General features: G+C 43.4%; 3 long non-coding RNA genes across 5 annotated transcripts in view; all 3 read left to right on the forward strand.

The window, feature by feature from the left end:
* The first annotated feature begins 239 nt into the window (after positions 1-239).
* On the forward strand, positions 240-8,134 carry LOC137853116 (uncharacterized). Its single transcript, XR_011094253.1, has 4 exons — positions 240-506; positions 1,986-2,108; positions 2,889-2,953; positions 6,311-8,134. It is a non-coding gene; the product is annotated as an uncharacterized lncRNA (long non-coding RNA).
* Positions 8,135-18,018: 9,884 nt separating this feature from the next.
* Positions 18,019-27,230, forward strand: part of LOC137854880 (uncharacterized) — a 139,393-nt gene continuing 130,181 nt past the window's right edge. The window contains exons 1-2 of the long non-coding RNA XR_011095428.1: positions 18,019-18,353; positions 19,673-19,719. This is a non-coding gene — a long non-coding RNA (uncharacterized lncRNA). The remainder of the gene's footprint in view (positions 18,354-19,672; positions 19,720-27,230) is intronic.
* LOC137854881 (uncharacterized) lies at positions 19,727-25,809 on the forward strand. Of its 3 annotated transcripts, XR_011095431.1 has the most exons (5): positions 19,728-20,101; positions 20,938-21,067; positions 21,824-21,901; positions 24,515-25,174; positions 25,525-25,809. It is a non-coding gene; the product is annotated as an uncharacterized lncRNA (long non-coding RNA). The 3 variants fall into 3 exon arrangements; XR_011095430.1 differs by having other exon boundaries at positions 19,727-19,881; positions 24,515-25,809; XR_011095429.1 differs by having other exon boundaries at positions 24,515-25,809.

The raw sequence follows: 27,230 nt of genomic DNA on the forward strand, positions 1-27,230 counted from the left end.
TTGTGATGTGGTTCTGAGAGGGAAGGAAGCTGTCCTTTGGTCTCAGGACCCAGGTGAAAGTAAGGCTCTCATGTGCACGCTCTGAAAGTGCCTCATGCGTCACACACACTCCCAGGGAAATGAGGACAGTTCCTCACCCTGTCCCCAAGGAGCACAGCTGAGCAGCTCCCAGTTAAAGCACAGCCAGGTTCTCCAGATGAGCCGCATGTCACTTCCCATGTCTCTGGGGCAGCAGCTCTGACAGCAGATTATAAAGTGCTACCAGCACACCACAAGCAGTCACTCTTTTGGGTGTTTTTCAAGACTGAATCCTAGCTCTGAGCCCCTTTGAATTGGTGGCCCATCATTAACACAGAGCAGTGAGATGGAGCAAACTGTCTGAGAGCCAGGACAACTATCTCAGGGATCAGGAGAACTTTTGGAACCAGTCTTTGGACTCACATTTCACATCCCAAGGGCTGCCCACAGCAGTGGGGTCTGCAGAAGATCGGTTCTGTTGGATCCAGGTAGGACTGAGCATGAGATGCCTCAGGGCAACAAAGTTTTGCTGTAGTCAGAAATATTTGCTGTGTACTGCTTGTCCTCTGATACATTAAGCGTTTCTCAAATAAGAGATGTCTTCAGAGAATGGTAGCCCATGTTGGAAGGGACTTTGGAAGTTGTCTGGTCCACCCCTGCTCAAAGCAGAGCCAGTGTAGATCAAGGTGCTCAAGGCTTTGTCTGGCCAAGCTCTGAATATCTCTGAGGATGGAGATAGTCACAGTCAAGGACAGAAAACAGCTGTCTTTCAGCTGTTCTCTATCCAGACAAGTTCCCAATATTTACAGATGATAGATCTTTATATTAAGGACCCATCTATGATCTAGGAGTCCAGAGGAAACACATGAATTGAACAAACACATAAATGTGTTTGAAACACATAGAAAAAAAAATGCCTGGATTGCTCTTTAATGATTCATTGAGATCTGGTCTGGAGAGACACTTCCAGCTGGGTGGAAAATACTGAACTTTGGACCTGTTCAGTACAGGGTCCTGTTCTCTGGATCTGCAGCCAATTTTGACAGTCTGACCACATCGATACCACACACGAGCACCCAAAGACGGCAGCTGCATCCCCAAACTGGGTTGGGATATTCCCAAATCGTGCCCAGGAACTCTTTGGGGATAGCCATGCCAGTGACTATTCAACCAATCTGATAGTAGGGACAGCTGTGGGGCACATTCTCTGCCACGTTTTAGTTTGTCAGGATAGAGCTGTCCTTAATTTCTCCACATAAGCAGCTTTCCACTAACAGCTCTCCATGCAGCCTTCCACAGAGAAAGCTTTCCCAGTCAGCCCACTCTTTATCACAGAGTAGAGAAAGGAAGGGAAAGGGAATGAAAACTTTGATGTTTCTCATATAGGGGAGGGAGACTCAGAGGATGGACACAGAAATCACGGAATCATCAAAGTCATAAAGGACCTTCAAGATCATCAAGTCCAATCATCAAATATTGGCCATGGGACTCGAAATACATGTCTTCATGCTGCTTCTTTACAATAAACATCTCATGTGACCCTTGACAAATCGTAAACCTGCATCCTGTTGGATCATCTCATTTGATTTCTTGTGTGACTCTGAGTTATAACGTGTAACCAGATCCTCCTGTTGAGTTCAGCAGCTTGTGTTTGACTACAGCACAGATTTCCCATCTGTTCTTCATTCTCAGTCCTTTTTGCTGCAACATTGCACTGTGATCTGATACAGATGATCCCCCTAAATCCCCTGAATCCTTTTCTATGCACACTTCCTATCCTATATGCACTGCCTCTGGTCCTTATTCCCCTGTGTATCCTACTGCTTGGAGTGACATTCATCCTTTGCTGTTGGAAGAATTACAAGCCACAGCACAACTGCTCTGCCACTGCTGGTACTGATTATCCCACCAATTTCTGCAATTTCAGCTTTCACCAGCAACGATATTTATTTTTGTTCTCAATGCAGTGGTAAAATCAGTTGGTGCTGGAGTTAGCAGCTCTGCGCCCAGAGCCCTCCTAGGGACCCTAGGAAGTGGTGACCTTCATCTGCTCTCTGCTGACCTGGATCCGTGTCTTCTGCTGCTGTAGGGTGAGCATCTCCCTGCTGCAGAGAGTAATTCCCTACAAAAAAAACATAAGCTCACAGCCCCTAGGTAGTCACCTCTCTCAAGAAAACTGCCCTCTCCATGATGTTTCACAAAACCCACAAAAGCTTTTTGACTGGTGCCAGTTATACCCCTGTCACTTAAGGAAGGGGGATATTTGGTTGCCTGGAGCTATTTGCACCATTTCAGGCTAAGCAGGTGTTGCATGGGACATCCCTTTTGGCAGCCTGGGTTACCCTATACCCCATGAGGCTCACATGTTTGTGCTACTGCCCTGTTGAGGTTCCTCCATGGGAAGACCTTAAGAGGATCCCATCCTTTCTTTTGTAGAAGAAGGGAAGGAAGCTGCTGGGAGCAATGCAACAGAAATAAATGTAAAGTCTTGAGCATTGGCTTACCATAAGGCCTCGATGTCCTCAACTACAACCTTGCTTCTTCTGCAAAATGGGCATAATGTTTCCTAAAGCTGGCACAGAGGTTCCTCCACGTCTCAGCAACCAGAGACATGACAGACAAGAGGTGAGAGAGCTGACAATGCCAGAGCAGCCCAATTTCCTTCACATTAGGCTGGTATCTGCAGAGTTATTTTCATGCAGATCTGGAAGGAAGTCTCATAAAAAAAAAAAAAAAATCACAACATGAACAGAACCAAAATCCTGCACAGTTTTGTTTTGGAAACACAGCAGCTTTTTGAAGATAAATCTGGTTTCCAAGATACCTGGCAGCATTTGGATTAAAAGTAACTGGATTCTCAATGATTTCAGGGCTCTGCAGGGGAGGGGGAGCTGCCAGGACAGAGCATGGCAGACCTCTCTGCTCAATACAAGAAGTAAGTGCAGACTGCTGCTGGGTTTGTTATTTATTATAGTGACAGGCTCCAGTGTCTGAATTTGATGTCACATTTTGAAGGAGGTCAATGATGGAGGTCATAGGGAGGGGAAAAGGGGAAGGAATAACTGATGTCATACCATCCAGGGGCATGACATAAAGCCCGCCTCAAATCGCCAGGAGCCTGGCAGAGCACATAGGTACAGATAAGGCTGGGAACGAGACTGCCAAGGGGTGAACAAACATTTCTTTCAGATGCAGCTTTTCCCTTTCATTCCTACACTTGCAGGTAGGCAGCCTGTACCACCAGACCGTGGTGAGGAGCTGGACCTCATGAGATGTCCCCTGCAAGCTGGGCTCCTATGGCACATAAACTGCGGTGGTGCATATGAGCTGTGGGATCTCAGGCTTGCTGTTGTTTTATAGGGGCAGTGAGATGGGACCGCAGGCACCCCCTAATGACCCTCCTGCGTGCCAGCACCGTGCCATCTGGGAGGTGCTGGAGCTGTACGGGTGGTGGGCAACACAGGAATCACCAGCCTGAATTATGGCCAGGATGGAAATTTACTGACCTAAAGCCAACCACCTCACGGTCCTATAAATATCAGTCCTAAGCAAGTGTAGAAATCCCCAACACCTTGTTGTTTAGAAATCCCCAATACCTTGCAATAAGTCTTCCGTGAGCCTTGCCGTTTCCAAATTTTAATGAAGTCGATGTTTTGATTGTAGCAAGCACTATTGAATTATTGTGTTAAGTAGGCTAATGATTAACTGATGATTAAGTGCTGCTAAGGAAAAAATCACCCAATTTAATTTGTGATTTACCATAAAGGTATTAATGAATTTTAACTTGCTGCTAAATCAACCCCGTGTTAAAATTTCATCCACAACACGCTCTCTGCCCAGCTGAGCCATCGTGCCTCCCACAAGTGCAGAGCAGCAAGGGCAGATGGAAAGGCATGTGGTGTCTTTCTTGCTCCAGTTCACAGCCATATATTTCAACCAAACTTGCCCACGAAGGCAGGTTGGCACTGAGGTGCCCATCCCACAGTCCAGCCAAGGTGCGGATGGACAGATCCCTCTGAGGATCTGTACCCTACACCGAGGGCATGGGACTGAGTTGTAAAGCAGGGCAGGGACCCTGTAGATTGATGCAGATATTTATTTATTTATTTATTTTCCGGGAAGATAGGCTGCAGCCATTTACATTTCCCTCCTGAACAGTGCTACGCAGTGACCACTGAACCTGGCACTGCCCCGGTGCATACAGGTTACCCCCAGCACCAGGCACATTACCACCAATGTCTGCAAGGGCAGCTCAAGGGAAAGGGGTTTTCTGTGTGGAAATTCAAGTAGGAAAATCTCTTGTTTCAATTCTCGATGGCTTTATTTTCATAAACGCCAGCACTCAGACATACGGAAAATAAATAGGAGAGTGGAACTAGGGGGAGCAAAGACAGCAGGATTTCAAGAAATTCATCAAAATATGACAGTGACGGTGCTGTAGCACCCGTTTAAGGTGTGGAAATGCCCACACAGGCAGAACAATGTGTGTCCTGTGGGGATGGAAAGGCTCAGAAGGGGCTGGATATGGGAAGGGGACGTCTTTCAGCCCAGGTCTGCTGCTGTGGCCGAGCTCCCCACTCAGGGGCTGTGCAAAGGGCAGCTCGCTGCAGGTCAGGCTGATGAGATTTTTCTGGGTCTCTTCAGGACAAGACAGTGAAGGAATGGTTCCATCCCACGCAACTACACAGATTATTTTAATGCTACCCTGAGCTGTAAAGGGAGAGGACACAAAGCACTGTTACAGGCAAAGTACCAGGATATTAGAGAACAAGGCCATTTTTCTAGATATCAGGTAAAGCTGCAACCCCTCATGCCCAGCCTGGATGTTTCTGTGTAGGTAATGAACCGTTTACATGATTTAAACTCCCCAGGTCCCCAGGCTTGCCACCCATGACAGATTTCCCTGATATCTCCATAGCAATCTGCTGCAGAAGGATGGAGCTGGAAAGGACGTTCCTTTTTCCATGCAGCCCTGCTTGTTCCAAGTTCAGATTTCCATAAGCGTGCCTTTTAAATTGACGTGCATGCTGAATCTAAATGTATCATCTATAAAATTTGATGCTCTTTTTGACCGTGCGCGGTCACGAGAGAGAGAAACTCTGGGTGCAAGATTAGGGGAAAAAAAATAAATCAAACAGAATGAACCTCTAGAGGCTTACGGCATCAGCCACAGAGAAGAGATGATGAAACACTCTTTTCTGTGCTGTGTTTTCTGCAGCATGTTAGAGGGCAGCTGCTGCTTTAACCTGTGCAGTGCCTGGTAGTGCAGGGTCCCCAGTGTGGTGTGTCCGGAGCCGGAGGGCATGGGGTGAGCAGGAGGGGAGGGCTGCAGTTAGTGGTGCCCTGCTGGTGCCCTCGGCAGTCCCATGAAGGCACCTGAGCGCTGAGGAGGTGGGATATGATGGGGTGATGTGCTGGTTGCAAGCTGGATGGCCAGGGAGGAGTGGATGGGTAGGATGTCTGTGAAGAACCAAGACCAGAGTGGGAAAGATGTCAGGAAGAACAAGATTTGGGCAAAACCTGGGCTATTTTGTGCTTTTGGGGCACCCCAAATTTCCCCAAGCAGAAAGCAAGAACTGCACAAGGACACAAACCTCCACCCTAGCTCTGCACACGATGCAATGGTTAACCAGGCAACACCATGGCTTGCAGAGCCATCTACTGACAGAAAGATGCAGGACAAGGGATTTTTATTTTATTTTATTTTTTTTCCTTAAAAGCAGATTTTTTTCCCAACCTTGTCCATGCAATGGCGACGTTTCTTGGAGCAAAATTTCCTTCTGTGCAGGTCCTGCTCTGCCAGGTCAGACCCTTCACAGGCAGCTGGGAACATGTCCAAGCCCCAACACTTCTGTTTTACGCTAGAGTTTGTGTGGATGTGAACACACACAGCTTCTGCCTGACCTGAGCCTGCAAAACAGGCTGTGTTTATTCTACAGCAGCACCAACTTATTTGGTTGGGCACAAGTGTGTGAGTGGTGGGTTTAGGTTAGGTACAATACATGTTTTCAAAGTGCTCCATGCCTTTGGGGTGGAAACATGCCTTTTCTTTGAAAATATAAACAGACGCTGAGGTTCTTAGGTTTGCAGAGCTGAAGTTTTGTGGAAAGAAGCATTTTCAGTGATCTAGAAATAAATCTCTTGATCTCTACCACACTTCAGTAGTGGTAGAGAACACTATATTTCCCCAAAAAAACATTTTATTTGGTTTTCTGTCTCAAAGAAAGGTAAGAGCAGAATGACCTGCATGGCTTGGCAGTACCTGAAAGCAGTGAATTTTTTATCCCCGCAGGAAAACTGGAGATAACAAAAGAGGCCAAACTTCAGGATGCAAAGACCTTCATGAAATGGAGCTTCTGACCACAGCTGAGTTTCATCATCTATTCCCTTGGTCTGCTTTGGTGGCAAAAAGTGGCTGCCTTCCTTAGCAGATGGTTTGAGAGGCGATGGCTGCCACCCTGGTGACTGCCCCAGTTCTGCATCAGCGACACGTCTGCGGGTCGCCCGTCTCATCCCTGCTCCTGCTGCTTCCAGCCGCCTTCTGCTGCCAGTGCCCCGTGTCCACCTGCACCTAAAAGCCTCCTTCCTGGCAGGGCCCAGGATTCACAGCGTGGAGAACCGCTGGGGATTCGCACTGTGATGCTCTGGCGGAGGTGAAATGATGTCAGAAATTAAGATGGAACAAAGAGCAACCAGGCCCAAGAAGTTAATGGCTGTGATGGGCATTCCCCGAGGATCAGGGGAGAAGGGGAAAGCTTTTAGAAGGAAGGCAGCTGAGAGAGCTGCATATTCGTGTTGCTTTTGGTTTTCACAGTGGGGCAGGGTGGCAGAGTGCTGCGTACTGGTTAGCTCACACAGAAAGGAGGACATGAGATCGTGGTGTGCCTGCCTCAAAGGCTGCCCAAGGTGCAGAGCACACGTCTGACCTCTTCTCCTGGGCTTGCTTGGAAGAAATCTGAAGTTAAGGGCAGGAACTCTAACATGGGCAGCACTGCTTCTTAGGGTTTCCTTCACTATCAGTATTGATATTTGGCTGCCTTTAACACTGTAGGGAGAATCTCCCTGTCCAGAGGACACCCAGTTACCTTCAGAGCAGCACGGATGCTGGACATAATCGAATCTGGCCCTGTTTGTGTAGTTCATGGAAACTGGCTTTCGTATTAGCATATCTACACTTAGATGGCAGTGGCCGAATCCTATAAAGCAAATAAATATTTCAGTTCTGTGTTAGTACAGTGCAAACATAATTTTTTGTACTGGGGAGCCCAGAACTGGACACAGTACTCCAGGTGAGGCCTGACCAGGGCAGGGTAGAGGGGGAGGATCACCTCCCTTGACCTGCTGGCCACATTCCATTTAATGAACACCAGGATCCCATTAGCCCTCTTGGCCACCAGGGCATGCTGCTGGCTCATGGCCAATCTGTCATCCACCAGGACCTCCAGGTCCTTTTCCTCAGAGCTTCTCTCCAGCAGGTCCTTCCCCAGACTTTATTGATACATGTGGTTGTTCCTTCCCAGGTGCAGGACTCTGCACTTGCTCTTATTAAACCTCATTTGGTTTCTTCCTGCCCATCTCTCCAGCCTGTCCAGGTCTCGCTGAATGGCAGCACAGCCTTCTGGCATGTCAGCCACTCCTCCCAGCTTTGTGTCATCGGCGTACTTGCTGAGGGCAGACACTATTCCCTCATCAAGGTCGTTGATGAAGATGTTGAACAAGACCAGACCCAGCACCAACCCCTGGGGAACACCGCTAGTCACAGGTCTCCAGCCAGACTCTGCTCCGCCGATCACCACCCTCTGAGCTTGGCCAGTCAGCCAGTTCTCAACCCACCTCACTGTCCACTCCTCTATCCCACACTTCCTCAGCTTTTTAGCAGAATGTCATGGAAGACAGTATCAAAAGCCTTGCTGAAGTCAAGGTAGATGACATCCACGGCTCTCCCCCGTCTACCCGGCTGGTGAAGCTATCATAGAAGGCAATGAGGTTGGTCGAGCATGACTTCCCCTTGGTGAATTCATACTGACTACTCCTCATAACCTTCTTATCTTAACAATTGCTTGGAGATGGCATCCAGAACAAGCTGTTTCAACAGCTCTCCATGAGAGGAGAGGAGAGGAGAGGAGAGGAGAGGAGAGGAGAGGAGAGGAGAGGAGAGGAGAGGAGAGGAGAGGAGAGGAGAGGAGAGGAGAGGAGAGGAGAGGAGAGGAGAGGAGAGGAGAGGAGAGGAGAGGAGAGGAGAGGAGAGGAGAGGAGAGGAGAGGAGAGGAGAGGAGAGGAGAGGAGAGGAGAGGAGAGGAGAGGAGAGGAGAGGAGAGGAGAGGAGAGGAGAGGAGAGGAGAGGAGAGGAGAGGAGAGGAGAGGAGAGGAGGATAGGGTACTGAACTGTTAAAGCTCTTTACTGATTGGTTATTAATTCTAAATTATTCGTTTGATAGTTTTTAGTGATGTATATGAGTGTTTTGAACTGTTGGATTTTTTAACAAATATTTGTAGACAGGCCAGTTTGAATGGAGTTCCCTTGGGAATCTGTTCCACTGAGACTATTAAGAGTGTTTCTAATTTTCTTATTTTTCCGTTTGAAACTTTTGTACTATGCCTCAGTACATACCCATGCTTCTTGCTGAGTATGTAGATATTGCCAGAGTATCTAATGAAAGATTATTTCATTCTTATGGAGTAAAAAATCCCACCAGGAAAACTAATGTTAACTCTGCTGTCTAGGCCAAATTTAGATTAGCACAATTATATTCTGCCTACATAAATTTTTCCTGCAGGGGATAAAGTACACACTAGTCTTCATAGTCATTCAGTCTGCAGCATCACTGAGAATGTCAGCAAAGGTGCCAAAACAGGTAGTTATCAGGGAATCTGAAACAATCCCATATAATTTTTTTACTGAAAGTGGCTAAAAATGCCATTGTAATTCCTTTGCAAAAATAATGATTATAATGATTTTAACAAATTAGTTGTCTTTAAAAGTCTAACGGAAGGATGTCTGGAAATTGAGAATGGTAATTCAGTAATCATACTGAACTTGAATTATAAATCTCTCCTGCAGTTTGTGCTGTTATTTACATGAGCTTTCTGGTTTATTTTTAGGACACAGAAATTTTGATCACCTTTCCCAACAGGAAGAATCAGCACAGGAGAGGACGTTTTCCATAGAGAAGCCTATGCCACTGCTGTGGTGGGGATCTGAGTTATGATACTCTACAAAGTGGGGTGGACGTTGCGGCTAAATCTCTGCTGGTAAACTAGCAACAGGTTCTGTTCTGTACTCCTGAGGTCAACTATGTGGTGTGTTTGAATTGTTAACACAGAATAGCCCTTAATCCTCTAAATCAGGGAAACTGCATCCACACTGCCTGTGGGACATGGCACCTGTCCAGTGCTAACTCCAAAGCTGTGCATGGGAATCATATGAACAAATTTTGGATGTATCAAGCCAAAACTGAACCAGGCATCATTTCAGCAATTTTACAGAACAGAGAATAAAATTAATACCGTGAGCCATTGACCTAACTGTTCAGTTGACTACAGCAAGCATAACCTGTGGGATTAGGGGAAAGGAAAACCCTGTAATAACTGCTCAGATATTCAGGCAACAAGAAATGAGTGAAATCTGAAATATTCCTATTCAGATATTATATATTTCCAATTGTAGGTTGCGTAATCTATAGTAGCCCTACTCCAAAACACATGGGCATAAGCATAAAGCCACATCTGGTTTGTACTTGGGAATCCTGTAAGATCAAGAATCAGTGGAGATAGGATATCCAAATATAATAAATAATATAATAAAGTCACCAGAATAATTTAGAAAGCATTGATATGCTTCAAGCTAAATATCAAAAATGTATCCTTTAAAAGATATCTTTATTCAGGACTTTGATCTAATCAGTATATGAACATTACCACACTTTTTTGAATTAAAGTTATGTCCTTGATTCTGATCTATCTACTACTTATGGAAAAGAAATCACACGCACTCACACAATATATTCAGTGTTCTTACACTGCAAGAAGAATAACCAGTAGCTGTAAATTGCAGCTGCTGGGACTGCTTATTTAAAGTGTTGCACTTTCTTTTTCTCTCTTACTAGCAACCTCTTAGGAATTACTTTAGAACTACTTTATACAAAGACATGATTCACGGTAGTTAACTGCCAATCTGTAATAGAAATGTCTAGTATGTCAATTATTTCTAAAACATATTTTAAATTGTAAGTATGATCCAGTACCTAGAATTTAAGTTTTATATGTTTTTTATTCTTATTCTTATTATTTTAATGATAGAACTACATGGAATGTTTCCAAATAATGCACACTCTAAATAAGTAATTTCTGAATAAATGTTAAACTGTTTGAGAATAAGCCAGGCCTAGGTGCAGTACACTTCCAAAACATTCTTGTTTAAAATACGTATATTTTGCTGAACTGTAAAAGGAATAGATATCCTTGGCTATTGGTCTTACTCATCCTCATTTGTATTGGTGTAAACTTGGAGAACCTTCAGTAAAGTCAATAGACTGGAACTTGTACAAAACCTTAATATAAAACTGGGATAAGCAACAGCACTGACTTTATATTTCATGAAAAACTTATGCTTCAGTGATTATGGTTAATACATGCTCTTATGACAATGTGACAATTTGCAAAGATCGTGAACTGGGTATTTGACGTTCATATTTATTTCAAGCTTCATTTGTGGTGAAGGGCCATTAAGATTGGAGTTGATTAAAAAAGAAATAAAAAAAAAAAGAGAGAAAAAACGGACTAGGCTTTTACTCATAAAATTTGCAGTTAACTCTTACATTTTGTTGTTGTTGTTATTGTTTGAAGTGAATTGGATTCCGTGAAAATTTCATAAAGAGTGTTCCTTATATCCAAAGTGGAAATTTGATTTAAAGGAAAAACAAGCAAACAAACAAAAACCACACACACATAAAAACAAACAAACAAACAACCAGCACAGGTAGGACTTATACTTAAGCCCTTTGCTCTGTGTTTGTTTTTAATTCCAGATTGGTCATTTTGGGGAGTAAAAATTTCTTTATTTTCTTGTCTTTGTTCCACAAAGGCTTCCATAAAACATTTGGAAATGTCTCACTGTTACCTTATTAGCAAGCACGGGATGAGAATTCAACTACCAAAGTTGTCAGAAAATTGTATTCCTATGTTCCTTCCTTATTAAGGATGATTTCTTACCTATTCCATTTCAGAAATACACAAGTATTTACTTGGATTAAAAATTGCAATGCCCAAGCAGTAAGGTTTTATTGATAGCAAAGAATTTACTCCAGATTAACTAGTTGCTCATTGCGATGCTGTAGCTGATGGTCTCCATGGCTGGAAACTGCAGTTTTGATGTTCCCCTTTACAGTACTGTGAGTTTCATCAGAGCTCTAATTTCCTGATTTCAGTAGTATAAAAATAGCATGAGGATACAATGTAAGTTTTATAAGTTTATGGACCTTCAGATTCAAAAAAATAATTTCATTTCAATTTTTTATATATTTTCAAACATTGTTCATTTGGTGAAAGTCCATTTAAGCTGCATTAAAAAATATATTTTAGCATTTAAACTATATATTTACGGGGCTGATATTTAAATCCTGATGCTTAATTTTTAGTATGCCCTAGAGAAATCAAACCAACCAAAACTTGTTTAGTATGGCACACAATCTAGTTTCCGATTTATTCTTTATAAACCATTACAATTTAAATTGTTACTATTATCAGAGAAAAGCAGGGATTGAGCTACATGGTTTCTACATGATGCTGAAAATCTGTCTCTACTGTACACCACATATTTTCCAATTGAATAGGCAAAGGGAAAAAAATATTGCCTATATTTGGTAAAAGGCAGACATAATCCACATGTATTTATAATGTTTGACAGAATATTGTCTGGGAACAGAATCAGGTCTAGCAGATGTTGTATCAAGTCCTAGCTTTCCTCTTTTTGAACTTTACATACTCATTCCAGTCTGATAACCATTCTATCCAGCTTTGAGCTCAATATTCCAGACAGCATACAACAGTATGCAAGCTTTGCCTATACTGGAAGTATAAATACCAAAATCAATTTAAAGACAAATTATGTGTATTGCAAACTTGTTTTAAGTATATATACATATATATATATACAATGTATATACACATTCATCTGGCTACTTTTTTTTTTTTTCCCAATGAAATTGCTCACACAAGAGAATATAAACTTGGAAAAGGAAAGATATTAGGAGATTATTTTTATGTATCCATTAGAAATTACACTTTGAAACTACATCCAGAAGCACACAAGTATGCATAAATGTTATTAAAATTAATGAGGTTTAAATACATGATTCAAATGAGACATGCAGTTGCACATTTTCATGAGCTGAGATGGAGTTAATCTTCCTTCAGCTGGATTCCTTCAGCTAAATTTGCATTTAAAAATTTGCATTAAAATCAAAGAGGGTCTAAAATTGGATCATTAAATATTTAAAATATATATTTAAAAAGTGTTGCAGGAAATACCTAATTCCTAAATAAAATTAAACAACAACACCACCACAACAACAAAAGAACTTAGGTCATTTTAAAAATAGCTAAGCAGATTTGTCATGTCAAAACAATCCAAAGGAGGAGCATTAACTACAGTATGCAATTTTAAATACACCAATATTTCTGACAATTTTATTCCTTTTTTTTTTTTTTTTATTTGCAGGTTTGTGGATGGGAAGAGAGGAAGGTAGGAGAGAGGTAGGGAGGGAGGAAAGAAGAGAGGGAAGGAGAGATGGAAGTCTTTTATTTTTATTAATTTTATTTTTCACTTTTTTTTTTTTTTTAATAATAAGTTTGGAATTAATTGATCTCTAATTTTGTCCTGTGCATGGATAGTTTTGTAATTAATACTCTACTGATCTGTGAACGTTAATACATTATGATAACACACAGAAGAAAAGTATTCTTAATTCTAACCAAAAAGAGTAGTACCTAACCTTTCAGGGCACACAATTTGCCTATTTCTCAGGAACAGAAGATCTGTGTGTAGCCTATTTCAGACATAAAGTTGTTGTCTAACTATGCTCTAGAGCTTCTATGCAATAGAAGAAGAGAAAAAAATATCAGGATGATCAGCAGAAAAGAAGGCCTGTATTGTGAGAAGGCACAGAAAAAGAATAATCTGTTTAGCCTCACAGAGTTAAGAGTGGATGCAAATATAAGGTCCCTACCAAGAACATTCATTTCAGCAAGCTGTGTCCAGTGCCTGCACACAACAACGCCTGCTGAAAGGCACAAAGTGCTACTTAATCCCTCAGCCTCAACCAGAAGCTAGGGGTCTAGGGGAAAGCTGCATTGCACATGAAGGAATATTTCATTTTTCTGTTGGCCTATCCTGTTCTGTTGGAGTGCACATAATTGAACAAGGTCGCACTGCAGGGAGTGTTGCAACCTTTGTTGCCTCGTCCTTTGGTCCATCTCTCAGTCTTGCTCTGTAGATAGTTCTCGTTAGTGACATTCAGACCAGGTGGTATAATCCATCCTTTTACCTTACTTGGATGGCTGGAGAGGGACAAATAAGTGAATCACTGGAAAGAAAAAGTAAGCACTGTATATATTTAAAGGTCCTAATGACTTGGCCTGAAGGTAGGTACCTTTCTTTGATAGCCGTAGCTGCAGTGTGAGAGGAAATATATTTTGGTCCATTTATCCAATTTTGATTATATACATAGACAAATAAGAAATTCAAGCAAGCTTTTCTATCAACTATCACAAAACCAACAGATTTTAAGAGAAATATTGCAACCTTAAATGTTGAAAATAATTAATCCAGAAATGTCTTAGGTTATGAATATGTGGTGTAAAGGCATATATCTTCAGACATGTTTGTGTACTTTTAAACACTGCAAGAAAATGTGTAAATCAATGTTTGTATTTTTATATATATTTAATTTTCATGTTCTATTCCCAACCTTTTGCTCAGCTAGGATTTCATAGCTTCTGACTCCACATCTGCATAGCATTACAGTATCCAGTAACACATGTCCTTACAACTCATTTGGAGATTTTTCCAAATAGAAATTTTGGGCAAACTGTCTCCAAATAGCTATGGTTTAAATACAAACAATCTTAAAATACAAAAATGAAATCTGCAATAAACAACAGTATCTAGAAGCACTAGAAATTAATGTTATTCTAGTCAATGCTATTTCCATTTACTTCACTCTTTATAACAGTTTATTAAACACACTTTTTTTTTTTTTTTTTAAGATGGTTCCTGATCTCACGCTGGTCATTTTTGAGAGGAACTTTATTTTCAAAGGCTTGATAAATTGCACTTTATGAAAATTAGACCCATTCTAAGATCAGTCATTTTCTTAGATGGAGATCTAAGATTCCCACGCAATGTTATCCAGAAACATAGTTATAACACTGATCTGGGGACGAAGTCTTTTTTGCATTGCAAGATAAACCTCTCATAAAAAAGAATGCTAGAGAGAAGCAGCACAGCTGCCGCTGCCTCCATGGTTACGTCAGACAGGCTGATCTTCGCCCCTCTGCTATGTGCACGGATTGTGTGGAGAGGGGAAGGATCCCTTTCTATCCCAGCTATCCCAGCCTGGCCCAAAGCGGGAGGGAGGATGGCGGTGCTGGACCGTACCGTTGGTGCTGAGGAGTTTGCCCACAGTGATGAGCACGAACTCCTTGGAGATCTGCCCTGGGGCATTCATCTGGGCCAGGAGCTCGGCTAGCACAAAGCTGAAGTGGGAGCGGGCCAGAGCCACCAGGACGTCACTGGCAGCCCCCTTCATGTCTTCCATCACGCCATGAAAAAGAGGCTCAGGTGAATTGTCCCCCGGGAGACAGGCTGAGGCACTTGGACGGGCTGAACAGCTGCAGGTGCCGGCGCAGTGGCACAGAGACACTGTGGGGGCTCCTCCTTGGAGATCTTCAGAAGCCGCCTGGATGCGGTCTTGGGCAGCCTGCTCTGGGTGGCCCTGCTGGAGCAGGGCTTGGAGCAGGTGGACCCAGAGGGCCCTGCCAGCCTCAGCCATCCTGCGATCCCCTGATCTGCGAACCAGCCAGCACCGGCTACGGGGCTTCAGCTCGAGTGGACTTTGTGTGCTGGAGGCACTGGGGAGATGGCCCCTACTCCCCCACAACACAACATGGGGCTGGGCGGCTGCCACTTCTTGTCCCCTGGGGAAGGAAGGCAAGCAGCTCCCCAGCTGTTGCTCCCTGCCTAGCCCAGGCAGGCTTCTCCCCAGCCGCTTGATCCCTCAGGGTTACTGGGGAGCCTCTGTTGAGCCCCAAGGCCAGAAAAACCTGGCTGTGCTGCTCCGCATTTCCCTCAAATGCCTGGCAGGCTGCTCCCATCGCCTTCCAAGAGCACCATCCCACCTGGTCAGCTGTCAGGTCCCAGGACACCTCTGCTAGCAGCCGGTTGATGACACTGCACTGCAGGCAGCTGTCAGCTCCCCACAAGACGTTCTCCAGCTCGCAGTAAGTCTGCGCTCTGTCGCCCTGGGGACAGAGCACCATAGGGATCAGTTGCACTTGCTTTGCTCCTCTTGCCAGTGCGCCGCCAGCTGCCCGCCCTCGCTCTGCAGAGCCTAGGGATGTGCTGCTGGGGCTGGGAAGCTGCAATAGGGACACAAATCCCCTGGCCTCTGGGCTTGGGCAGCCATGGGACCTTGGCATGGGGCCCGGGCAAATGACTGCTCCTTGAGAAGCTCCAGACTGGGCACTGCCCTGTGCCAGGGCTTCTGGACGAGAAAACCAAGAGGGCAGAGGTGCCGCCAGGCACAGTCTCTCTGTGCTCCCCCAGGGAACCCCGCTGCATCATGGAGGAGAGCCCCCAGCTCACCTCCTCATCTTGCAGGCGCTCTAGCAGAGAAGTCGCAACAGTGGCAGAGGTCGGGGCCACTTCAGGGACAGGCCCTGTCACCCTGCCTCTGCCCTGGCGATGTTTACGTGTGGGCCAGCAACCCACACCTGGAAGGAAAGAACGGAGCAGGTGGCATCGGTGCTGCTGGCTGCAGGGGGCTGGAGCTGGTAGGGACGAGTCTCAGCCAGTTTGGAGAGAAATCTCCACAGGAGACGCAGCCCCAAGCAGCCTGCTGGGGAGGGTCCTGCTTCAGCCCCCAACATCCCTCCTGCTGCCCCTCACTGCTAAGGGCTCTCAGCCTCTCCATCGCAGCAGGATGTCCCCAGATAGACACAACGCTCTCTCTGGGTCCTCCTCCTACTGGCCCCACAAGCAACTGGGCCACAGCTGGCACCCACGGCAGAGGGATATAGGAGGGATACAGGAGGGATACGCTGTGACACCACCACCAGGGCCTGTTACCACTCAGAGGGCCGTCCCTTGCTCTTCGCTGAAGTAGACTTGAGGATGAAACTTGAAATACATCCTGGCAAACCTACCGTATCTTGGTCTGGTTGTCACCTTTCACCACTTCTCCACTGGGGTCCTAGACTCACAGAATGTCCTGAGTTGGAAAGGACCCACGAGGATCGCTGAGTCCAACTCCTGAGTCTCCAAAGTGTTATAAATGAGGTCTGAATTCAATCTGAATTTTGTAGTATTTATAAAACAAATATTTCTAAAAGGCATAAAAGGCAAGTAAACAGCGCTGGGTGTGCGGGGAGCCTACGCTCCACCAACACGCATACACAAACTTCAAACATTCTAAATATACAGAACATTGCTTTACATACTAAACCCGAGTATGCCTATACATACGTACAGTCAGGAAAGGTAACAAACAATCCTTTCAGTTCCATGACTTAACAGTCTCCATTTTCCATTCCTTCTGAACAATATGTCTCGGTTTAAGTTGTCAAGCAACTCAGTCTTCAGGCCTTATGTATCCCGTTCTTCCCAGATCGAAGAAAAGCATATCCATCTCCTTTTCAAGGCCAATAGGCCTGGATCAAACGGCACGTTCAGGTCAATAGGGGGCGGAACAGCAAAAGCCTTCGATGGCTGTAGCAGCAGAGGGGCCCATGGCGTAGCAGAAGGATCAGTAAAGGAGCCCGCAGCTCCCTGTCTGGCAAACCACATGTTTCTGACTGTGGTCCCACATGGATCTTTAAGGCCTCAGAGACTGCTCGCCAGGTGCCGAGCAATCCCACTGCAACCTTGTCGTTTTTAGTTGCAGAGTCCCACACCTTGACCTCAGTTTGGCCCCATATTTCAGGCTCATAATGTGTCCAATGTTAATAAGGAGAATAAGCTGTAAGGTTACCAGGACAGTCTTTGTTCCTAAGGACGTATGATTCCCCATAATGTGCAGCTGCTTACCAGCGAGAGGCAGTTATGTGCACGGCTCCGCTTTTCTCAGCTTGAGCTTCTCTCCAGCTCCGGTGCGCCCATTTCCAGCGACTTTCTGTGCGAGCTTCTCTGAGCAGTTTGCTGAGTTTGGCCGAACCCATCTTCACGAGGCAATCAAAATGCCTGTTCCCTTCCCGTCCTGGTCTCCATTCTGCCAGCCTGTTCCTCTTCACTCCTTTTTCCTGCTTCTTTATTGATGTAACTTCATCATGTTGCATTTTTTTTTTTTCTCTTTTTCTTCTTTCTTGAGGGCAGGCTCCCCTCTTATACCCTTCTCTTCTTTTCTTCTGTTCTTTTCAAAACAACTTTTCATTGGTCAAACAGCTTTGAATGTAACAACAACAGCAAACACCCAGAAACATCCATGCCTTAACATGGAACCAGCTGGAGAACAAGAAACCAGAGACTGCATGGAGTCTCCTGAACCACCCTTGTTCCCTCTAAACTCTTGTATATTCCTGATGGCCTCATGGTTAAGAATCTAATGTTATCCCCTCTCCACTATGCGCATGCCCTCAGTTGCACGGGTGAAACAGGTCGGTAACGGCTCGGGGCTGGGACATGGAGCCGGTGGGAGTTGTGAGGAAGCTGCTCGGGGAGTTGTTGTGGGGGCTGCCGCTGTGTTGGCCGCCAGGAGCAGGGGAAGGCGGTGTTAGTTGTAAGGACTACAACTCCCAGCAGGCTTTTCGGCCGGAGCGCCTGTTGCTGTGTTGGGGCTCGCAGCGTTGCATGTTGGGAGTTGTAGTGCGCTACATGTATCCTGTGTACATGTATCCTGGCATTTCTTTCCTTTTGCTTGTTAACGTGCACTGTGTATCGGATGGATTATAATTGCTGGATTCTTTGTTTCCTCCTTTGCAGTTTGGTTTACAGACAATGAAACGTCACCCTGCATCTTTCAGTAAAAGGGGGGGAGACTGCTAATGAGGGAACAGCAAGAAAACCTACCAGCAAAAAAAAGGGAACGGATGGAGAAAAAAGAAAACAAGCTCAAAAAAGAAAGGCAATAATTCTTTCGGGTCAAGTAAGTTAAAACATAACCAAAGAAAGAAAGAAGGATATTTGCCCACTTCTTTGGTGGACTTCACAGATTTCATATCTTTCATTAAAGGCAGTCCTCTTGAGAAAATATCCAGTGTGGACAGTTCCTTTGAGACCGTTGTGGTTTAACCTTGGTAGGCAGCTCAGCCACACACAGCTGCTTGCTCCTTCCACCACAGTGGGATGGGGATGATACAAAGGTACAAGCAAGAGAACTTGTGAGTTGAGATAAATATAGGGTAAAAGGTACATCAAAAGCTAAGCACCCAAACAAAGCAAAATAAGGAATTCACTCACAGCTTCCTGTTGGCCAGCAGATGTTGAGCTGTTTGCAGGACGGCTCCATCATGCAAAAGAGTTTCTTGGGAAGACAAATGCCGTACCCTCGCACACCCCATCTTCTTTCCCCCAGCTATTACTGCTGAGCACGATGCCATGTGGTATGGATTACCTGTTTGGTCAGCTGCAGTCAGCTGTCCTGGCTGTGTCCCCTCCCAGCCTCTTGCGTACCCCCAACCTTGCTGGCAGGGCAGTGTGAGAAGCAGAAAAAGCGTTGGTTCTGTGTAAGCAATCTTCAACAACAGCTAAAACCCAGTGTTATCCACAATGTCTCGGTCAGAAAATTAAAATATGGTGCTATATAAGCTGCTGGGAAGAAAACTAACACTGTCCCAGCCAAAACCATAAGAGATCCCCCTGCCTTAACTAGGGACTGTGGAAACCAGGGAGCAGGTGTGTGCTACCGTGTTTGGTCAGCAGAGGGAAGTGTTGCCTGATGGTTAACAAGAAGAGAAGCTGGCTGTAGTTTTGAAGACATGGATAGAGTCTGTATGAACAGAGTGATGAAATCTAAGTTCCTTTGGCTCAGGTGACATTTCTTCAGTCCTGGAAAATATTCTGCCCATATCTTAGGATTGACCTGGGCAGCTCACTGTTGGAAAGAGTTTGCTTAACAGCTTATCTTATGAGCAGCATGAGTTCAGTGGTTAGAGCTGGTTAGGCAAACATCTTGTGTGTTTCTTATTACGTGACCCATTCTTGGAATGGGAGGAACTAAGACGAATGAATCGCTTTCCTTAACCTGCTTGAGATGAATTACAGTGTCACAGTTCAGAAAGCCTTTTTTGTAGTCAGTAGTAACAGATGAATGTCAAGCATTGAAGTGCTTTCAAGTGCTTCTTATGGTGGGTTAATGTTAGCAAATAAATTGTTGCACAGCAGAGAATGTCTCAAAATTGCAACATTTTTAGTATATCTTTTTTTTTTTTTTTTTTTTTTCAGGGAGTCACTCAGACAGTCAAAAGGAAAAATAAGGAAGTTCTGACTATGTTTCCTTCACTTGATGCCTTCTGTGCTTGGAGGCTTTCTGATTTAAAAAACAAACAAACAAAAACCAAACTTTGCCTTTATTTTTGTTCCAGATCTATTTTGCCCCAACAAAGTGGGGGAAAAGGAGATTTTCAGAAATACCTAAACTTGTTGAAAGAGAGGTAAGAAATCATCTTTTTGAGAGAAAAAGGAATTTGGTTTACCCAGTTGTTCTGTGCCATTTTCGGAGGATTGCACCTGGGAGCATCACACTTAGAAAAACTTGGAAGAGAGCGTGGATGCAAAATCAAAGAGGGAGATATTGACAGTGGACAAGCAAGTGTTGTTGAAAGTATCCAGACCCATTTTAGCTACTTCTACAGAAGTAGCAGGACTAAGGAGGTATTCTTAACAGCTCCTTTAATAAGTGTTATACTTATTTAGGAGGGTTTATGTTTGTTGGCAGCTATTTATTTTGTTATAATTTTATGATAGAGGCAGGAGCAATGAGCTAAATTTTCTTAAATTCTAATTCGTTTTGTGACTGTTGAAGTTAATTCAAAGAGAAGTCAAAGGGGAAAAAAAAATGTTAGGCCATAACTTGAAGTCTTTTTATGTCATGGAAACAGTTGTTTGTGACTAAGATTTTTTGTGTGGGTTGGTATACCATACCCTTATGAATATCAGGCCTAAACCTGTATGCTGCTTTTTTGGTCTTCCAGTATATCAAGATGTGAACATGAACAGCTATTTTTTTTTTTTTTTTTTTTTTTTTTTATGCTTCACTTTTGATGTGTCAGGTCTGATTTCTGACTTGCCAAACTCCTCCTGCACCTCCATATCAGATGTGTGTAAACTGTGACAGTTTGATGTATATAACAGGAAGATACTTGGACTTTAGCAAAGTATTTGACATTGTTTCCTACAGTAAACAACTGACAGGCCTGTAATTCCCTGGATCCTTCTTCTTGTGCTTTTTGTAGACAGGCATCATGTTTACTAACCTTCAGTTAGTAAATTTTGGAATTCCATTTTGGAAAAGAATCTGGGACAGCTTTTCTTCCTGTCTTGATACTTTTACTTCACTGATAGCAATTGGGCTAAACTGAGTTTAGTTTCTCCCCAGAGAATTCATTAGTATTTTTGTTTGTTTGTTTCTGTTTTTTTTTTTTTTTTTTTTTTTTTTTTTTTTTTTTAAGAACTCCAAACACGTCATGCTTGCTTTCTCTTTTATAAAGGATGCTGAGACTTTTTGAGACCTTAAAGGTGCCCCCAGGGAAGCTGGGCGAGCTGAAGAATGTCCTGACCCTTCAGCTGGCAGAGAAACAAATGCTTGAGACAAATGAAAAGACTTTGATACAACTGCAGGTATGAAAGACATGGAAAGGAAGAAAATAGGTTTTGTGATGCTGCTGCTCAGTGCATTGTAACTTTTTATTAGAAGGACTGCTGGCTATGTCTGTGCTTCTGTGGAGCAGTAGTCCAGTGTCCACCATCACCCACTTTAGCTACAGAGCAGAGTATTTTTTTTCTTTTTCTTCTTTTTTGTTTTTTCAGTGACTTGGCTGATGCTGTGGAGAAGAGACACTAAGCTCTCAATGCTTTTTAAAGTACTATCAGGAGATGGAACCAATGTTAATTCTTTAAGTTAATTTCTTGTAGTTCTTGTTATATGTTTTTTTTTCTTTCTTTCTTTTTTTTTTTTTTTTCCCATTCTTCAGGACTGTTTGTGTAGGGACTTTTATGCTGTATATTAAACACAAAAGACTCACCATTTCTAAAGCAGATTTTGTTCTGTTTTTGTTTATATTTTATCTGAAGAAGAAATAACTGAAGCTGAGCAATCAGCAGAAGACATGGCAGAAACTATAAAGAGACTGCAGTTCAAAATCCAGACGCTCAAGAAACAGAGGAAGATGAAAAAAAGGCTCAGAAAGTATTGGCACTAGGTCTTGATGCATTCCTCTAAGGAGAAGGTGTTTCACGAGCTAGCGCACGTGAGCTGTTTCTGCAGAGAGTGTTGTATAAAGAAGGACTCATCAGCCTTTGAGAATGTGTCTTTTCATTTTTTCAAGTTCAGTTGCAAAATTTAAAAGTTCAGGTTTATTTATTTTTTCTATCTAGGTGTTCCAGGAAGGTGGCACTGGGGCACTCCACCTTCCAGAACTCCCGAAGTGCAGTTTACAGGCACCCACTTTGCAGGTGAGCATGGAATGTATTTTCAGAGGCAGCTTGGGTATGAGAGGGAAGGCAACAGCAAGTGCTTTTATAACTTAAACAGTGCCAGAGAGAAATTTATCTGAAAGTTTTTTTCCCTTTTCTTTCTCTTCATTCAGGGCTATGTAGTGAGCTTGTGCTTTAAAAACAAAACAAAACCCTAGAAAACATGCCACTTAAAGGAACACTTGTCTTTTCTTATGAGCCCTATGGTTCTAGAGAGCATGTAATCATTTCTGAAGTATACCTCTGTAGCTGTGATGGAAGGAACTTTGTTTCTTTCTGTGCCTTTGAATCTTTTATTTTTAGCGGAATCTAAATAGTCTGCATGATCTAAATGAGCTGAATCTAAATGAGTCTGCATGAATGTCTGATGTAGTGAAACTTCCGTTGAACTCAGTGTAATCATTTTTTTGATTTGTTGTCTATTTTTTTTTTTTTGAAGAAATTCTGAAGATAAAAAGTCAGAAGGGTCTTTTAAAGGATATGAGTGCTGTTCAGCAGTCAGCTGATATGGAGAACATGTTAACCCTCATTGAAAGTCACATGAGAAGGTGGACTTCCTTTGAGAGACCAAAATATATGGAGTCTCCTTTGAAGCAAAATGATGTATGCCAGTGCACTCACTCTATGTTAATGTAGAGCAGTGGGATGCTGGTCACAGAAATGGCACTTTGTTCCTAATGGCTTTACTGCTTTGACTGCGGAACATAAATCTGTATCTGCATTCTGGGACTCTAATGATATAAGAGATCAACAATCAATATTGATCAAGAATATTTTTTTGAGCCGTGATGGCTTCTAATGTTGGTATATACTGCCTTAGGAGAAGGGAGGGAGGTGGAACTTGGGTTTATTTGTGTATTTTTATATAGTAAGGTAACCCATTATATTTTGGCTTTTATATTGCATCTGTAAGTTGGTGAAAGCAGAACCTCTTAAACTAATATTTATTTTGGAGTTAAATCCTCTTTAAACCTGAAGCATGTAATAAAAATGTTTATCTAGTGCTCAGTTGCAAATCTCCATTTCAACTTTCACACCTTTTTAATAAAAAAAGAAATACAGGAGATTGTATAATTTTTATCCTATCTCCAGGAATTTTGTTTTATTCTTACATTTTCATATTTGCTGCTTCTCAAAAAGACATTCAAATGTTATTTATCTAGATGATTGGAGAAAGTGCTACAAGGCTTGGTCTATTCAGCCTAGAAAAGAGGAGGCTGAGGGGAGACCTCATTGCAGTCTACAGCTTCTTCATGAGAGGGTGGAGGGCAAGGCACCAATCTATTCTCTTTAGTCACCAGTGATAGGACCCACGGGAATGGTGTCAAGCTGAGGCAGGGGAAGTTTAGGCTGGACATCAGGAAGAGGTTCTTCACTGAGAGGGTGGTTGCACACTGGAACAGGCTTCCCAGTGAAGTAGTCATTGCACCAAGCCTGTTGGAGTTTAAGAAGTGTTCGGACTGTGCGCTTAGTCACGTGGTCTAAACTTTTGGGTAGACCTGTGCGGTGCTAGGAGTTGGACTCGATGGTCCTTATGGGTCCCTTCCACCTCGGGTTATTCTATGGTTCTATGACTGAAGGCAGGTATGTGATCAGGTGGTCTACCTGTGCAATATTTACTTTCAACATGAAAGTATTTCCAGGCATAGAGCTATAGGAACTACCCTTATGTAAATGTAGCCATGTACTCAAATGTGTCAGTGCTGCCTTTATGTATAGCTATACATGTACTGACAAAGCACTGTTGCGACACAGAGGCAAGCTTCCACTTCAATATGGTGAGAAGATGTGTGGGAGTTTTAAGAAAGGCAGACAGGCACATGTGATCAGAGAATGGGCTACTTTTTTATTTTTTATGTTTGGTGAAAGAAGACAAGGAGCAAAGACAGATTGATGCAGCATAGAGAGATGTTTTTTAAATGAGTTGGAACACATTTAAGAGGTAGAAAAGAGGATAAAGGTTGTGGCACTTCTGGAAAGCCTTAAGATTTTAACTCTTTTCTCTTATTTAAGAGAAAATACATTTTTATTGCTTCTCTCTCTCTCACAAACTATAGCTATGTTGTTTTGCATGGGTTGGTTTGGGTTCCCAGCAAAACTGGAAAGAAATAAAATGACCAAGGCAAGGCAGCTATTCCCATGTAGGATTTGTGGCTGTCATTCTCTCAGTATCTCCTGATGTACTGTCCCAAATCACAGCCTAAAATGTTGAAGGCTGAATCAACATACTACACATTACTAGTTAGTAGCTAGTAAGATAGTTCAGTTACACCTAGGCTTAAAAAAGTGGTAGTTAATTGGTGGTAAGGATTCCCTCCCCTCTCACCTTCCTGTGTTAGTTTTGATGGCAGATGTATGAGAAAGACTTCTTTGTGAACTTATCTATAACTGACCTGGCAGATGTTGCACAAAAGCTGGTGTAGAACAACAAGTTAAGCCTGAGATTTTCTGATCCCATCTTGCTGTTCTCTTCACATCCATCTTCCGAAGAAACAAGGGACTTGTGGGAGCTATTGCATTTTATGAAATTAGCAGTTATGAAATTACTAGTTACTGCTGCTTTTTCTGAGTGACCTTGCATGTGTTTTTCAGGAAGGTTTGTAAGGAAGATGTTGGTGCTCAACTGCTCCACGAAGCTGCAGATGCTGGAGAAAATGTTAAGATGGAGTTTTTCTGTGTCCTTCAGGGTAACACAGCACAGACCTGTTGTTTTCTGTGGTTCTTCCATCAGCACATCAGGACATTTATCTGGAAATCAATATTCTGGGGAGAAGTTTGTGTTTCTTCTGGTCTGACTGGTAGCTGCTGTTTATATGACTACATCTGAGATACACCCATGGCCCTGCTTACTGAATAAAATCCATGTATTTAAGAAAAGAAAGAAAGAAGCAAGCCTGTCTCCACCTCCTCCAAAGTAACTAAGGTTGCCATAATTACACAATGATTTATCTTCATGATAAATCAACGATTATCTTCATGATAGATAACACCTGGTGTGAATGTGTCAATCTATGTGATGAATGTGTGTATATGAAAATCTAAAGGTGTCTCTTCAGCTCTGTGTTGCTGGTTCATTCTCCAGTTTATAACACAGGTGCCACATTAGTGTGTCTTAAGCTGTCTTACTTCTCTTGGATCTTCATCCTACGGGTTTATGGAGCTGTGATGAACCAAGGGAATTGTTTCAGGAAGGAGGTGGTGGTAGATTCATGGTCAGACTTCAAAACTGTTATCACCCGTCCTCAGAGGCAGGTACATACATATACATGTTATTGCCTTTGTTTCTGTGAGCTTTGTGAATGGGGTGAGCTTTATCTGGGAAGTGCGTAGCCGGAGCGTGTGAAAACCATAAAGTGCAGCTGGACAACCCAGGTGGATGTGAGAGCAAAGCCCACTCTAGGGAGCATTCCTGAAGTAAGCTGACTAGTGACTATAGCCTAACCAAACTTACCAAACTTATCTGTGAAGTATATGCTATAACTGGTTGTAAGCATCCTGATCACACTGACTGCAGAATAACTTGCACAGCTTATGCAGAGACATATTTTACCTGCACTTATGGCACTTGACTGAGCTTTACCAGGATTCTTTTGTCTCTCTAGCCTTTGTACAGCCAGACAGTAAGAAAGAGCCTTAATGAGCCTGTGATGGGGCAGATACAGCTACAAGGTGAAGGATGGGTCCTCCTGGAGTCCAGAACAGGCAGTACTAAAATGAAGCTGGGAGAACTTTGCCTTAGTCCCCTCTGTCCACCATTATAAAACAGTTTCCGAGTTGCATTCATTTGTGGGTGCCTTCCCAACCCCAGGCTAGGAGACAGGCTCCTGTTGGTGTGGTCTCGCATCAGGTACTATGAGCACTGCCTGTTCTAGATCCTTGGCATGCTGTCTGGGACAGCCAGTGCTCCTAGGTCAGCAGCGCAGGAATCAGCACACGACAATGACGATCCCCAGGTTTGGATGTTGTTGCCATCCTGTCTAAGAGGATTTAAAAGTATTGACGTGCACTGACTGTGCTATTTCAACTCAGGGCAGAGAACAGGCATTGCTGCTATTTTGTTTACCAGAACATGTGCAGTCTAAACATGTTGATGTTGGTTACCAAATAACACGGTGTGGGTGTTATTTGGGGACAAACTGTTAGAAAATGTGGGTATTGAACAATGAATTCAGCAAGAGCTTCAAGAAACTGCCACCAGGCCTAGGTTATTGTGCCTTGGTTATATGAAGGCTTACTTCCATTGCTGCTTTCTGCTACTTTTGACACTCTGGAGAGCAATAGATGTTTCTGTTACTGGAACTGCCAAGTAAGATGTCCTAAAAAAATACACCCTGAAGCTCCAACCATTTGGTGGATCTTGGGGGTTACCTTTCAGTGAGTTTTGATTCCAGTGTGAAAGGTGTGTGTGTGGAAAGGGAGGGATGTTTAATTCTGTGTTTTTTCTCCCCATAATAATACAGATGACCTTGACCATTATACTAACGCACATGCGGTTTTCTACAAGGAGCCACAGGCTTACCAGGAGCTACTGGAAAACACAAATGCCATCAACTGGGGACAAATTTTTCAGATTCAAGGTATAGTCCTTAACTTGGTTTAAAGGAAACAGAATAGATGAACTTGTTGGTTTAAAAAGTCTTAATGGAGTGTGGATCCTGCCATTCTGCTCTGCATAAAGGTGTTTTGTACTTATACAAAACACAAGTTCTAAGCTATGGCTTTTGTAGGATTTTTGTTTGTGTTTTAATTTCATCCATATTGTATCCTATGTCACTATTTCAAGTTCTGCTTTCAATTATGTTGAGATATTTCATTGGCAGGAGGATGTATTTATTTATTTTTTTGCCACTTGTCATAGATTCTGTAGGCAAGAAACAGACTGAGCTGAGCAGTAATTAGAAGTCTAATGAGAGCCTGTGCTTGGAAGTTGAACCCAGATACTGCTGTCTGCTGAAGCCTCACCTCAAGCACTTTGCGCAGTTTTAGGCGGCACGGTATCAGAAAGGCATAAAACTATTAGGGTCCAAGGGAGGGCTACAAAGATGGTGAAGTGTCTGGAGGGGAAGATTCCTGAGGAGTGACTGAGGTGCATTGGTTTGTTCAGCCCAGAGCAGAGCAGGCTGAGGGGAGGCCTCATGGCGGCCTGCAGCTCCCTCATGAGGGGAGCGGAGGGGCAGGCGCTGAGCTCTGCTCTGGGGACAGCGACAGGACCCGAGGGGACGGCATGGAGCTGGGACAGGGCAGGGTCAGGCTGGGGGTGAGGGAAAGGTTCTGCACCCAGAGGTGGTCGGGCACTGGGACAGGATCC

This window comes from Anas acuta, chromosome 3 (genome assembly GCF_963932015.1).
Source record: "Anas acuta chromosome 3, bAnaAcu1.1, whole genome shotgun sequence".
Classification (NCBI taxonomy): Eukaryota; Metazoa; Chordata; class Aves; order Anseriformes; family Anatidae; genus Anas; species Anas acuta.